Genomic DNA, 14,913 nt, shown 5'->3' with positions numbered 1-14,913 from the left:
TTTGAGACCAGCATATAAGAGAAGTGATTCTGAACTCTCTGTCATGCTGAGACAACATGTGCTGTTAGAAATTACTATATTTCAGCATTAAAACCAATATAGAAAGTACAGCAGCCTGACTGAAGATGTATTTCAAGATCTTTTTCCTTTCTAGTGAATAATATTTACTTTGTTTTAGTTGAGCAGATTTTTAGAGATCATTATATTTAAAGTAATTGCTTATTTTAACTCTTGTACTAGCATTGCTTTCAGAATAAAAAAAATGAGAGATGATAAGTGAGTTCACTTATGTATAAAAATGGAGGATCAAAATCCTTCAGATCATTTTTCTGTTCCCATGCATATGTTAAATACTGATAACATAAAAGTCTACAAGCTAAAGAAAACAAAATCAGACAAGCAATGTACTGAAAAATTCAGGGCACAGCTCTCTTTCTAAGGGAATGATTAAAATTATTTAGTAAGAACACAACACTGTGACTAATGTAGATTGGCTGTATTGGTGGATATCACTGAAAAAGGAGATTTTTGCAAAAGAGATTTTAATGAAGACAGAGTGGTAGACATTGCACGACTTTCAGCTAGACAGCTTTTCTAGCTGGCCTGTCCAGTACGTACATATTTTGCTTCCAGTTACTACCCGCTAGAGAAACCTGTTGTTCACTCCTCCTATGATGCTAAGTGTATCACCACTCCTGGAAATACCAGTTGCTAAGAATAACAAGAGAAAATAGGGCCAAAGGGCTTATTGTGCTAATTGTTTGCAGAATGTTCCTGGTGCCAATTTCCTTACTTTTTCTGTGAGTTGGGGCTTTTTGCTAAATCCATGGAAATTGTCCTTGCTGTTTCCATAAAATGTAGGTACTTTATCTGAACTGAAACTCCTCTGTGGTTGCAGAGTGTGGGTGCCAGAATGCTGAAATGCCTTTCAACTAACCTCCCCAGAATTGTGTTTACAGGGTAATGCAGTAGACATAGTTTTGGAATTACACTTCCAGCACAGCTGTCATGTGGATAGAAATATATTTATGGGAATGGCCTAGAGATAGCCCACCAGTGCTGCTATTGTCTGAGCTCTCCTTTTTGCTAGCTGTGGGTCTGCTGAAGAAAAAGGTAATGTGTGAAGGAAAGACATGTAGGGAGAAAAATCCTTTGTAGCAATCATAATAGGTGCCCTGCCAGCTCTAGAGGGAGGCTTGCTTATTTTGTATAATCAGAAGAGACTATAAAAAGATGATGGCAAGCAAAAGGATTTTAATGGGAGGGACAAAGCAACTGCTTTTTCTAGCTTGTATCTGAAAAGGTGGATTTGTGTGACACTGATGAAATGTCTTGTTCCCTTTATGGGTTTTCTCAAACCTGAAAATGTCTTCCTTCTAACACTTTGTGTATGGTCCTTGGGATCTCTGAATGTGACAGTATAATAGAGTTATTGACTAGAACTCTGCAGAGTCCAAACTTTAAACAGTCAATTTTCCTCAACATAAAAATCCAGAAATTGCTGCTTGGGCTTATTCCTGTGGTTCATTCAATCCTGTCTAGGCTCTCAATGGCAGTGGTGAGTGCCAGAGGCTCTGAAAGCATAAGAGAAACTCACCTCATTGAAAGATTTGAAATAACTTGTCTTCCTCCTGCCAACAGTTAAACTTAAATGTGGAATGTGTGGAATCATAACCTTTTACATAAGGTATAAAATTAATTGTATTTTTCAAAACTGTGGGTTTAGGTTTTTAGTGTTTAGTTTGCAAACTAAAGTCTTCAGAAATTAGGATATGGCAAGCTAGTACTTGCCTGTGAAGTTGTCCTTCCGTCCTTCACTTTTCAGTGTAGAGAAGAGGTAGAGGACCTGTAACAGATCAGCCACTGGAGTTTCAGCCAGGTGATGTGAGACTAATGGCACAAGGAATTAAAACTCCAGTCCAAGGCCATGACCTGTAATAGGTGTGCTTGAAACATGGCTCATTTTAAGGCAATCTCATGTCATATACATGAGATTAGTAAAGTGACTTCAGCCTCTTGGAAATCATCAATTCCAACACCAGGTCATTCAAGGTTTTGCTATTGTTACTGTTGCTTTTACAAGGCCTCAATTTTTGCTACTTGCTTTTAAACCTTGTTATTTTAAAGAAATATTTTAAGCATTACTTATTTTCTAAGTCAGCTTGAACTTCGGGTACCAATAATAAACACTTATCAGAAAGGCAAATCTTGACAAACCCTGCTGGCTGCCCCTGCAGGGCTGTGGGCTCTTTGCCAGTGCTACCTCAGTCAAGGACAGCTATTGGAACAGATCTCTTGTGCAAAACTATCTGGACTCTGTTTGATAGCCTTGTTGTTGTCTGCGTATTCCCACATGCGTGCTCATCCTGATTACGGTTACAGTGAAGGTTCAGTTCTTGTCTTGTGTGCAACAAACTCCTTCCCTTGCATCTTCCTGGGAATGAAGTGATGGCCATTATCTGATTCCCCCAGGGAAATGAAGTTGAGGTGCAAGAAGGCAGCAGTCATAGCCACTGACAGGCCTGACAAGAAAATGTAACAGAGGCTTAATGTAAAGAGAGAATAAAACTGCATATGTTACCATTCCTGAGGAGATGTGTGCCTTGAGAAAACAGGGCTCAAAGGCTAAGAAAATATACGACAGGTCTTTTTTGGGGAAAAACCAAAGAATTAAGTTGGCTGAGCTACATCTTGTCACTCAGAGTATGAAATGAGGGCTGGGGTTTTTTGGGGGGAGTGGAGTGGTGTGTGTGTGTCTCTCTCTCTCTCTCTCTCTGCAACTGGGTTATATTTCTCTCTTGCTTCCGTATCTCCCCGTTCCAGAAAGCTGCTGCTCATATGGCTTCAAGTCTGTTACTGTGCTCTACACAAAGGCCGCTCTGTAGACATAGAGCTGCCAAACAAATGATAGTCCTGGTTTTCCATGAAGGACTTATAATTCTGCCTAGTCACAGTGGGCACTGGAGGGAGGAAGGTGGGAGACAGAGGTGGTAAATGTGTGTTGGGGTGTTAATACTAAGGCACAGCATTACTTCAAGGCAGTGCAGCAGGAATTACCGTTTTAGCTGAGAAAAGCATACTTTTGGTCTTCATATGATCCTGCATTGAGATAGGTTTACTGGAACAAGAGCAAGGAGAATTTAAAAATCAAGCATTCCTGATATCTATGTGGTTTTTGTAAAGATTTTTTGTTTGAGTCTGGCTATCTCCATCTCTCCCTCTTACAAGTTCGATATCGTGGTTTTCAATCATCACCTCTGTGTTGCATGGTTTGGTAAGGAGAAACATTTACAGTGTTGCTCAGCTCTGAACAAGCTCTGATGATGTTGCAGGTCAGTCAGTGTCCGTCTTGGAATGAAAGTCTTGCATACCCTCTTAAGAATTAACATTTCTGCGTTTGGGATGAGAGACAAAGATTATAAAGTAAAAGACTTGCCTATATGCTTTAATTCTTTTCCTCAATTACCTTTGTGTGTATGTTTGATACTGTTTATTTTATAGGCGTGTCACACTGCAAGGTGAAAATTATTTGCGTTATGGGTTAGCCGACTTGCATTGGTGTCTTTTATTTTGTGTTCTTCACTTACCTTTCCAGGTTGGTAGATTCTCTGAGGTCTCAAAAAATTTTAGGAAAACTTTCAAGTTCTCTTCTTTACTTATGTTTAATATCCAATAAATATTTAAGAGTCTAAAAACTTAAGTGTTGTCTTGCTGTTCTATTGGAAACGCTGCTCATTTGGTTGCTTGCCGGCTGCCATGATCCATTTTAAAAATCTTTATGCCAATATGCTCTGTCAGCTATAAAACTGTTGACATTGACTTAGTTAATGCTTATATTTTTTTTTTTTCCTGATTGACTTATTATTCTGTGTCCATTAAAGGTGACCTACTTGGGTGTTAGCTGCCATGTCTGAGAAATGTAAACAGTAACTTATGCAGAGGCTCGTGGTGCACAGTACGGACCAGGCATGGCCTAAAATAACCCTGAGGTGTACTGCTCAGCAGGTTGTTGTCACTTCAGTGCTTCAACAAGACCTCCCGAGAGAGATGGGCATGAAAAGAATTTCTGAGGCCTGACAAAACCTGTCCATGGAGGTAATGTTTGAGATAGTCAGCTTCATTTGTGCGCCTGCTGTTTAAGCCTTTCATCTACAGTCCTGCAATTCAGTACTTTTAATTTCCATTTTAGTATTGTTGTGATATTTTCCTGTCTGGCAGAAATTATGGCTCTTGGTGCATTTGAGGAAAAAGTCAGGGAGGATGGGGGGGGAATTAATATTTTCATGCAGCAAATGTTTCTTTTGAAGTCAGTGCTATAAATGAAAGTGATAGTTAAACCTCAAACACAGGTTTGATAACAAACTACCTAAGCCTATCAATAAATCAGCTTCTCTTCTATGAAGATTTTTTTCCCTTTGAAATTGTTTTACAAATAGTGTAGTCTCATCTCATGTGATAAAAAGAGGATAATGTTTATGCCAAGAACTTCACAAGGCCTCCTCCCTTAGTGCAGATGAATAGATAAATGAGCTGAAGTACCTTTAGAAAAAAGATTTTACATGAAATGTGGGACACCTCACCCTCACCTCCCTTCATATTTAGAAACTGGAATTCTGTTTTATTTTCCAGGGTAAAATATGTGTTGGTATTTTATATTAACCTTATTATACTGAGTTTATTGGTCTAATGATCAAGGATGTTTTTGCAAGAGAGTTGTAGCACTCTAAGGAACAGTCATGATCTTCTTCAGCCTTGAGTCACTGGACCAAAGAATGCTCTTTCTTTTACACTACTGTGGGAAGGTGAAAGTCTATAATCTGGATCATGCAGAAATCCAATGAAGTCAGAAAACATCTTATGGTCAAAGACCTTTGAAAACTGTGATGGGGTAGGTTAATAGACAATACTCTCTGAAACAAGGAACAAATTACAGTTTTAGCTGAAAAGATGTTCCCAGACACCTGAAGAGGTCCATAAGCTACCTAATAACTCAGTCTGGCAACTGTTGTATGTCTTATACAAGGCAGCCCCTGGTCTGTATGATATAATTCTAAATTAAATGAATTTTTCACTGTAACAATCTTTTACCTTGAGCACAACTCATTTGTCAATTAACAGCATCCAAAAAGATGTTTTCTTCTTTCACTGAGGGAAGCTGAACGCAAAAGAGATGGGACTTTGCGTACATCTGTCTGCTCTGAGAACCGTACCAATAAGAACTGGCTCCATGTTTTTGCTGTAGGTGTTTCACGTGGAGATTGACTTTTTAATTCCAAATCTCTTTCCTCCCCCTTCCCCCCCAAAAAATAGCAAACCAAAAATCTAATCCTGCCTCTTGGGCTCAAAGCTATGCAGCTGGTTGAAATCATTATGCCATGTCTGAGATCTAAAGTAAAAAGAGCCTCTCATATAAAACCTAAAATTGTCTGATTAAGTCTTTAAAGTGGTGTAATTACCTGCTTAAATGAGAGGACTTAATTTTTGGCCATTTTATGGCCTCTCATAGGAAAATGCAGAGAAAATCCCAGAACCCCAAACTCTGTCAAAACACATCTGGCAGTATAGCTGCCATGTATTCTTCTTAGGGAAATAGTTGCAAGGTTATTTGTTTGCCTGGCAACATAAAACGTCCTGCAAGCCCCAGAGAGCTCTGAGTATTTGCTTACAGACCAAATCCAAATGTTGGGTTTATCCACAGGAACATCCCCTAGAATGTCCTCATGACATGAATCCATTAATCTTGCTGCAGGCCAGGCTTTGCTGTCAATTTTTGGTATTCATGGCAAGTGCTTGTGGGAAGGAATACGTGTGATAGTAGATGACATTCTTCATTACTGAAGCTCTTTCAGTTTATGTCTGGGTTCTTCTCTCTCTTCTCTGCTTATGTGCAGCTCCCTTTTCTGTGTCCTGTTTGCCTCACCAGACCTCAAGCTCTAGAGAAAGCAAGGCATGTGAGCGATAGAAATCAGGTAGGTAGAGATGGTTCCATGTTATTTCCCTTTCTGAAGATTTTTTTAAGTGGCAAAACAAACTTCAGGTAACAGCTGAAGCTGAATGCTTGCTTTTTACTCCACATCATTGTCCACTGGTAGTTTATTATTCTGCAGGCATTGTTCAACTTCTCATTGTGAAATATTTTCTGTGTGGCCTGTTTTTTTCATGGCAACCATTTAAGACTGTCTTTCAGGGCAACCTTCCTACCTCTTCAAGCTGCTGAAAGGTTTTTTTGTATAGAGGAACCAATCTCGATCCTTTCATAGCTGTCACAGTCTGCCCATTTTGGAAGTTTTTAAGGTTTGCAGGGATCATCACTTTTTTTTTTTTTTTCCCCAAAATAATTGTTTAGGTCAACTCAATATCAAACTTATTGCTATATGGAGCCAAAACATTTTTTTCTTCAGAAAATTGAAAAATGCTGTCCTCAGAAAAAAGGGAAGGTGCCAGCAGTGTTTGATACCTCTGCCAATGCAGTGAAGTTACACATGTCTAGATAATCTAAAACTGACAACATAGCCCTGCTTTAAAAGAGGGTGAATGATTCTCCCCCACTACACTTCCTCCCAAACTGATTTGAAGGACAAATTACTGCTCTCACTCAAATTTCAAGGTTAATGTAAGTTTGGGTAAAATAATACTATATGTTGTCTCAGAGTTCTTGGTAGTGTCTCCAGCTCCAGCTAATTCCAAATGCTTTTAATAGAGCCTGAAACCAAACAAGAGCTAACCAAACAGAAAAAGCAGTTCCTAATCCATTTCTGTCTGATATGCCTATAGAAGAGTCTTCACAATATTTTCCACCATTGCTGTCAATAAAGGTCCTATGCAATCACCACTGGATCTTCCTATAGGCTGTGCTTAAAGGCTTAATCCAAATCTTCTCTTGCATTGTAGGTTAAGGTTTGGTATGAGATGCCGAGTAGCATCCCTTTGAGAGTTATGCTGATGAAAAACAGCTGGGCTCACTTATGAGCTCTCTTTCCAAGAGGAATTATTTTTCACATACTCTATTTTATAGCCTGTGCTCTTTGCTGGAGTACAGAAGGATGAAGCTCAGCAATCATTAACCTTCCAGTGCGGTATGTAGGTTCTTGGCACCTGAGATCTGTAATGTACCACCTAGCTTTCTGGAGCAAAAATTGAGAGCACTGAGTGACTCATATCAGTGAAAGGTGCAGACAGTTTCCCTTCCCTCGGGGAATAAGAGTATGTGTGTGTGTGTGTGCCTGTTGGGGGGAAAGGGAAGGAGGGCAGGGAGAGATCAATGAACTTCTGGAGCCATACTGGTTCCTGACTTACTGCTGAAGCTGCCTCTTGCCAAAATTAAGCTTTGAAGTGAAGATTACAGCAAATGTTTGACTCATGGGTAGCTTGTCTTCATTTCTCCATCCTACTTGACCATTTTAGATTTGCACTTGGAGTCTGTGCCCTTGTGACTATTGGTCTAGTATTTCACATCCCGTGCTTCTATAAACAGCCATTGCCACCAGTTCCTGAACAGGGCACTGTCCTGTTGTCATGAGAGTTCAGTATTTGAGACCTGCGTGACTGCAGAGTGGCCATTTTCATTTTGTTTTGACAATGAAATTACTAACTTGTCAGATCCCAGGGGAGAAAAGGCATGGGTGGTTTTGGCACTGATGAAGTTAGGGTAGGTACACTCAGGACTCAGTACTTGGGGATTTTCTTCAGTACATTGAAGCATCCTGCAACCTCTTGTGCACATGATATTTAACAAGTCTGCTAACTCTGTGTAAGAAACCGCTTTTCTAGTTAGCAAAGAAATCACTCTTGGGAGAGAGCAGAACCTGATGCCAGTTAGAGTGGCATTTGGACTCTTTTTGCATTGTGTTTCAGTTCTCTCATGTTGCATAAGGGACGCTGGTCAACTGGGTTGTGTTAAGTAGCATCATTATTTCAAAACAGGCTAGGGATGCTTTGCTGCAGAAGGAAGAACCATCGCAGTTCTGAGATCAGTGCACGACTCTACATATTTCATTGGTGCAAAATAATTTTTTTCTAGTTTTAGTGTTGAAGTAGAGGACTCTTACAGCTGGGAAGCTTTATAGTGAACTTGGTGCTCTTCTGTGATTAGAATGGCTGGAAAGGATATTTCAGACAAAGCTTTAGAATCAGGGAAGCTGCACAGTCACTCTTGGATTTGGGGAAGAAGAAAGCCAGATGGGAATGAAGAGATAGTACTTAAATGTGTAGAACTCTATAGTGTTTTGTTCCTTCCTATAAACAATAAGTTACTGTGGTGTGGAAATGCTTCATTTCTGAGCTGAGAGCTGTGGAATATAAACAGTAACCTGAAATGTTTTAAATTTTGGTAGAGTCTCAAGTTCAGTACTCACTTTGTTATATTTGGTAAATGGTATGTGCCCTGGATATAGATCCCATGTTTTGGAGCAGATTATCTCCCAGATAATGCAGAAGGAAAAGAAAAGGGATATAATAAAGAAGAAAGACACCATTCAGCTACAACCTTAACCTTCTGAATGTGATAAAGATTGTTTTGGCCCACAGTAATAGTGAGACCAGGAACTGTCTGAGGCCATAAACACATTTTAATTAGTGTGGTCTCCTGCAGGATTTGAACTTCAGCTTCTAACATTGTTAAACATGAGCTCTATAACTAAGTGTTGGATTTTTCCCCCCCTTACTGAAAACCTGGAGAACAATTTTAATATCTGCATTGTGTGCAATGCTGTAGTAGGGTCTGCACACATTTGGCAGGCATAAATGGAAGCCAGAGTTATGAAATTATCTATTTATATTTGCTGAATGTATTTTGTCATATGTCTTCCTTTAGATCATGTAATTCCAGTATAAAGAAAACCATATTCAGTAGTCATAAACATATTTATTTTGTAGGCAACAGAGCAAGCTGTGTAGTAACGTCCATAATACTTGCGTATTTTCAGTGACTTTGCTGAAAGAAAAGTGAGAGCTAGAACCACACAATTGTCTTTCCATGTCCAATCTTCCTTCTTGCTCCTGGTTGCTGCATGGTGTTTTTGAAGAGATGTAGAAATGTTAACAAAAATATCCATAGGCCAAAAGTGTCACTGGAAAGATCACAGTTTGTAATAATTTATATCTTGCAGGGTGTAATTTAAATAATGTGTAGATCAGAACTGTTTGTGATAATGACTACATTTATGATTCAAAGCATCTCGGGAAAGATAGGTAATCAAAAAAGTGGAATAACTTGTTGAGTTTTCTTTGAGTTGGTGGGAGAGTGAGTTTCTCTACTAACCACTGAAGAAACTGGAGGGAGTATTGGCCTTCTTGTACTCAATAGCACTATGGTTTAAATGGGGCCACGGTTTCACAAGTTCCCACTGCCTGTGTGACGCCTAACACCCATTCACATTATGGCCAGTCTACTCCATTCTGAAAGTGAAGTGTCTGAAAGTGAAGTGAGAGTAAGTGGTATTTACTCCCATTTCTAAGGTCTTTTTTAAAAATTAGAGCACCATAAGCCATTCTTTCAGTAAACAGATGTCAGGGCCTGGGAAATGAAGCATACCAAAACAAAAACAATAACAATGGTCCTGGTGGTTTGGCCTGTGCTCAAGAGCAAATGTGTGGGAAAATGAAATAATCTTCAGGCTGGCTAAACATGATCTGATGGAGAATAATGGGTAGGTAACTCGGAGATTAAATTCTTTAAAAATCATATATCTTCCCACGAATGAGTTGCTGAAGTCCATGACATGGGCACATCCATCAGTTCTCCTGAAATAGTTGTGACATGGTGTCCAAACTTGGCACTTTCTCAGTGTAGCATTTTATGTAGCTTTTGAAGGGTATATACAGGTTTCCAAATTCATGGGCAGAATCCTGTCATTGGAGACTGGCACTATAAAATGGCAGCCCACAAGGCAAAGAGGCATGTTCTGCTTTGACCATTGCACAGATTTTGTGGCTGCAGTTTTAGAACTCATTCTAGCCTTTCTGAGATGGCTGGTCATCATTCATTTTCTTCTTGTGTCATGAACATGAAGCAATGAAAAAAAAAAAAAAGCCTACAGGACTGGAAATGTTTAAACATTCCACAGAAGTTGAAGCACCACCTTATTCATCTAAGAATGAGAGATGCTTAACATAAGTTACTTTCCAGGATCAAAATGATGGACCACTGGACTTCACGGTCCCTAATTCAGCAAATAACAAACAGAAAGAAAATGATGTTTTCAGACAAATGTTTGTTTGACTCTGGCTAAGTAGATTCTTTTTCCTCATGAGTGAAATAAATAAATGCTTTAGTTATGTTGAATTACTATATTATGATGTAGGTTTATAGGCATAATACAAAGGATTTTCTAAGGTGAATGATTCAGTCTTAAGAAATTTTTAATGAGTCACAGAAATACATACATTGTTTTAGATATAAGTCACTACAAAATATGAACAAACATTCTTTTTAAAGTTTAAAGGATGTCTTAAGCAGGAATGTTGCAAATGACCACGATTGTGCATTTCAAGGCCTCCTACCTCCTGTTATTCACTACCGCTATTATGGCTGCTGCTGAAGAATAGGAAAGGTGTAAATAACAAAATTTATAATCTATATTTCTCAAATTTATGAATAAGCAAATAAAAGAGTTCATAATTTCATCTAGTTAGGAATGGGCTGCTATTGCATGACACTGAGCAAGTTGCATGTTCTGGTATGTTGTCTGTTTTAACCATCTCACCTCTCTCTGAAATGCCAGCCAAACCAAACTGCATTATTTCACTTCCAATAGACTTTAATACTCTTTCATTTTTAGGGATTTATTACTGCTTTTAAGTTTAAGAATTCAGCATTCCTTTTAGATATAAGCCAAAAGCATTAAATAACCCCAGAGAATACTGTAACATCTTTTGAGTCCGCACTCCTTAAGACAATGTCGTTGAAATGATTATAGCAGCTGGACCTGGGACTGACAAAAGGAAGGGCTGATTTCTGTAGAAATTACATCCCGACATCCTAATTAAGACCTTCCTTTCTGATATCCAGTGGTATGTGGGGCAGCTTCCTTTCTCCCCTTTCCTTGACACAACTTGTCGAAGAGGAATGCGAAGGCTGGGTGTGATCTTCCCAACATCAGAGTGAAAGGAAGTAACATACCAAACAGATGATGGCATACGTGCTACTGAATCTAATTCCATCTCCACCCCTCTGGGTCACCACTCAGCAATATTTCAAAAGGCTAAAGTCAATAGTAAAAACAAAAAGCCCATTCAAGATCTGTCAGTATTAGAAGTGGAGATAGAAGGAAAGCTAATTAAAAACTGAATGTATTGATATGCTCCATGTTTTATTTTACTGGGTAATTTGTGCTCAGGCACTTTGCGAGTTCAAAAGTAAGGAGACTTCTGCACCAAGAATGCACTGGGAAGTGCTGACTGCAACCCATCTTTATAGAGCTGGGTAAACCTGTTCCGCATGAATAACAGTGCTTATTCTCCAGAGAAGCTTTATTCTGAACTCAAAAAAATGTAGTGTGAGCGTCCCCATCCCTGATGGTACTTTCTTGGAGGGAGATATGGAAGTTGAGAGGTTTACATCTTTTATTAACCCTCCCCCTGCAACTCTCTTGCATTTGTCACCTGATGCTGCATTCATTTATGTGTGAAAAGCTTACAGCTATCCAGCAGATACTACTTTTTGACACCACCTTCCTGGAAAGGAGTGACTAGTCAGCGCTTCTGATGGAGGTAGGGATGTGGAGGAAGAGATTACACCGGCTGCCTGCCTTGACATAGTTTTGTTGCTTTTTGGCTGCACTTCATGCTAACACTTCAGCCTGCCTTCAAGTTCCCTTGTCATCAGGAATGGCAAAGGGATTTAACTGAGGCTTAAATGCGTTGCGTGGGCATCGTCTAAATGAGCATCTATGTACTTGTGGGGGAAGGCATGCAGGGCTGTCCACCTGGTGGACCCACTCCATGTAGTAGCGGTCCATGTAACCACTAAGCTGTGGAGCATGTTTAAATAACTGTTCATGTGGCATAGCCTGTCTTTAATGGAATTATTGTTGCCATCTCTAACAAACCCCCAACCCATGCCTGGCAGTGTAAATACACAGGCCAGAAAAGCCTCCAGCTCAAGCATCTCACAGTTGAAGTTTAGTCCTTCTGTACAATAGCAAGGGAGATGTAAGCTGTGGTGGAAATAAAGACACCAATAAGTTGTTAGATCTTCGTCAGCTACCCCCTGAGGAGAGCAGGCCTGTCTAAATTCAGGCCAATTTCTCCAAATGGTGAGCCAGCCATGCTGTGCAAAGAACGTGCAGCTAACCACCCCATGGCTGTGCAGACGTGTTAGCACTGAGTCGCCATTCACATCTGCTACCTTCTCTGTACGCTTTGACACCATCTTTAATTTCATGGTAATTTATTTCTCTGTTTTGTTTCCAAATATGTATTTTAGGATCCTATATACCAAATTTCAGAAAAAAAAATTTGTTTTTCAGAGTGTTACCCAATAAAATCACAACAGTAGCCAGGCATTTTATGAAAGCTCAATATTTTTTTGAAGAAGAAAATTAGCGCTGCAATCTTGCACAACCTGACTATAATGATAATGCAGTGTGCATGAATGATGAAAGAAAATGATTTGGCAAGGAATTAAAAAAAATGTTAAGATGAAAAGTACATTAAAAGTTTCCTTTCTAATCTTGAGCAGATATATAAACCTAGCAATATTAAGATGATTGCTTTGGGTTACTTTAATTTGAATATCATTTAATCTCCATTTACAGTATCTATATATTTTTGTATGACAAGCTTCGATAGCAAAGTCAGTGATAATGAGAGTTTGATGCTTTACTTATGGACACTTTTGCTCATAGCTCAGTGATGCCGCTGTGAGATATCTTGTGATAATTTGTCTGAGAAGGAATTACTCTATAACATTTAATCATTGCTTCTTTGATGTGTGGTGTGGTTAACATGCTTAACATACCTGATTCAAATAACTTAGCCTTGATACAGAACTATCTCATCCTTTAAGTCATATTGATTTTTGCCACAGCAAAAAGAGCTTGCACTCCATAATGCAAATATGTAGAACATGCAGATTTATACCTGTCTATGGATATGCTGAAGTTCTCTAGAGATTCAGGACAAATAATGATATCTAAACCCAAGAAATACAAATTAGAATAAACGTTTCACAAACTTGCTGGAAGGAACATAAAGGATAAGACAACATACCATGAAAGTACAATACGCAATACAAGGTCAGCTGTGAGAAATGCATTGTGTAATTCCTATGGATTGAACTTCCATATCTAAATAACACAATTTTAGAATCTGTTTTACAATATCATTCAACAGCTAAGATGATAACAGCAACCATAAAATGAGAGGGAGGCAAATGAGGTCACAGGAGCACAGAAAACACAATGACACTGGAAAACCTCAAGTATTGCTATGGAAGAGAAGAAGGAATTACTAAGTTACTTCTGAGCAGTACACAACCCATTTCAAGGTGGAAGTAAGAAGACATTAAGGTTTTCTAATTTTTTGTTTTTTTAGTTACAGAGAGAATAAAGTCATAATTTGTTTAGCCATAAATAACCACAGTCAAAAGGAACACTCAGAAGAAACAGAGTCACTACAGAAAAGTCAGATTAATTTTTTCAACTGGTATTGACCATGAAGAAGGGCTCTTGTCCCACAGTCCATCACTACAGGAAGACACAATCTGGGGTTTTTACTGTCAATTTAGAAGTAAATGTAAAGAAATAAAAGTTTTAGAAGACATTGATAAAATGAATTGGAAAAAAATTGCTAGGATAAAGTTATATTAATGCAAGAATTATAAAAGGACTCTGATATAAATATTTATGTCACTTGAACATAGTTCAATAGGTGTAGAAGATGAATAGCATGGGGCTAGTCTTTAAAAAAGGTGTGGAGAAATTTCATTGAAGACACAAACCAAAAAGCCTGGCTTATGTACCCTGCAAATTTATAACAACTATAATGAAATAGTAGAACTGAACTTTAAGCATAATAAGATAGTAGAACCAAACATTTACTGTAGTTACGTTATGACTTCCTTTTGGACTAGGAAGGATTTTTTTTTTGCAGGTCATACCTCACAAACCTGCTAGAATTCTTTGAGGGAGGTGAAATTTTATCCATATATAGATATAAAGTATGAATCTGAATATAAAAAAAGGCTTTGTCAAGGTTCTTTATTGAAGAATAATGAACTCAAATTCTCACAGAAAAAGAGAGCTTATTTTCCTGTGGAAAAGAAAACAATTAACAGATAAGAAATAAATAGTAACAACAAAGAGCTGCCTTTCACAGTGAACAAGATTGCCAGCAGGAATGAAGGTCCACCTCAAGCTTCTCTAGTAGTGACATGTGCTGACCAGCTTGCTCTTAAATGATCTGGTACGGGGATAAGCTGTGAGTTGGCAAAGTCTGCAGATTACACACAGTTATTGGGACAGTTCAATCAAAAGCTGACGGCAGAGGGTTGCAGAAAGATCTTAGACTGTTGAACAACAGGATGATAAAAGGGCAGATTAAATTTAATGCTGATAAGTATGAAGTAATGCACATGGGAAAAAATAGCAATTATTATAAGTACACAAGAGCCTCTAAAAGTTAACACTCAAGAAAGAAATTTTTGAAAAAATTGTTTCACTAGAGGTTAAACTCCCAGTAATACTGTTAGAAATTATTACTGTCTTCTAGTTGTATGGTGTAAGAGTATAAGCAAGGGATGGTTTCCAGGCAGAGGTATTAGCTTTGTCAGTAACTTAACTGCAAGAGCTCTCAGGTATTAACAAAGAAATAGAGAGGGGAAAGAAAAAAAAAAAAAAAAAAAGAAAAGAAAAGAAAAGAAATCTGCACTGTGCTACTGCAAAGCCAAACCTTGGCTTTATCTGTGTCTGGAAT

The sequence above is a fragment of the Balearica regulorum genome, chromosome Z (assembly GCF_011004875.1).
Source record: "Balearica regulorum gibbericeps isolate bBalReg1 chromosome Z, bBalReg1.pri, whole genome shotgun sequence".
Classification (NCBI taxonomy): domain Eukaryota; kingdom Metazoa; phylum Chordata; class Aves; order Gruiformes; family Gruidae; genus Balearica; species Balearica regulorum.
The sequence above is the reverse complement of the archived record's forward strand: the minus strand, read 5'-3'. Positions refer to the sequence as shown.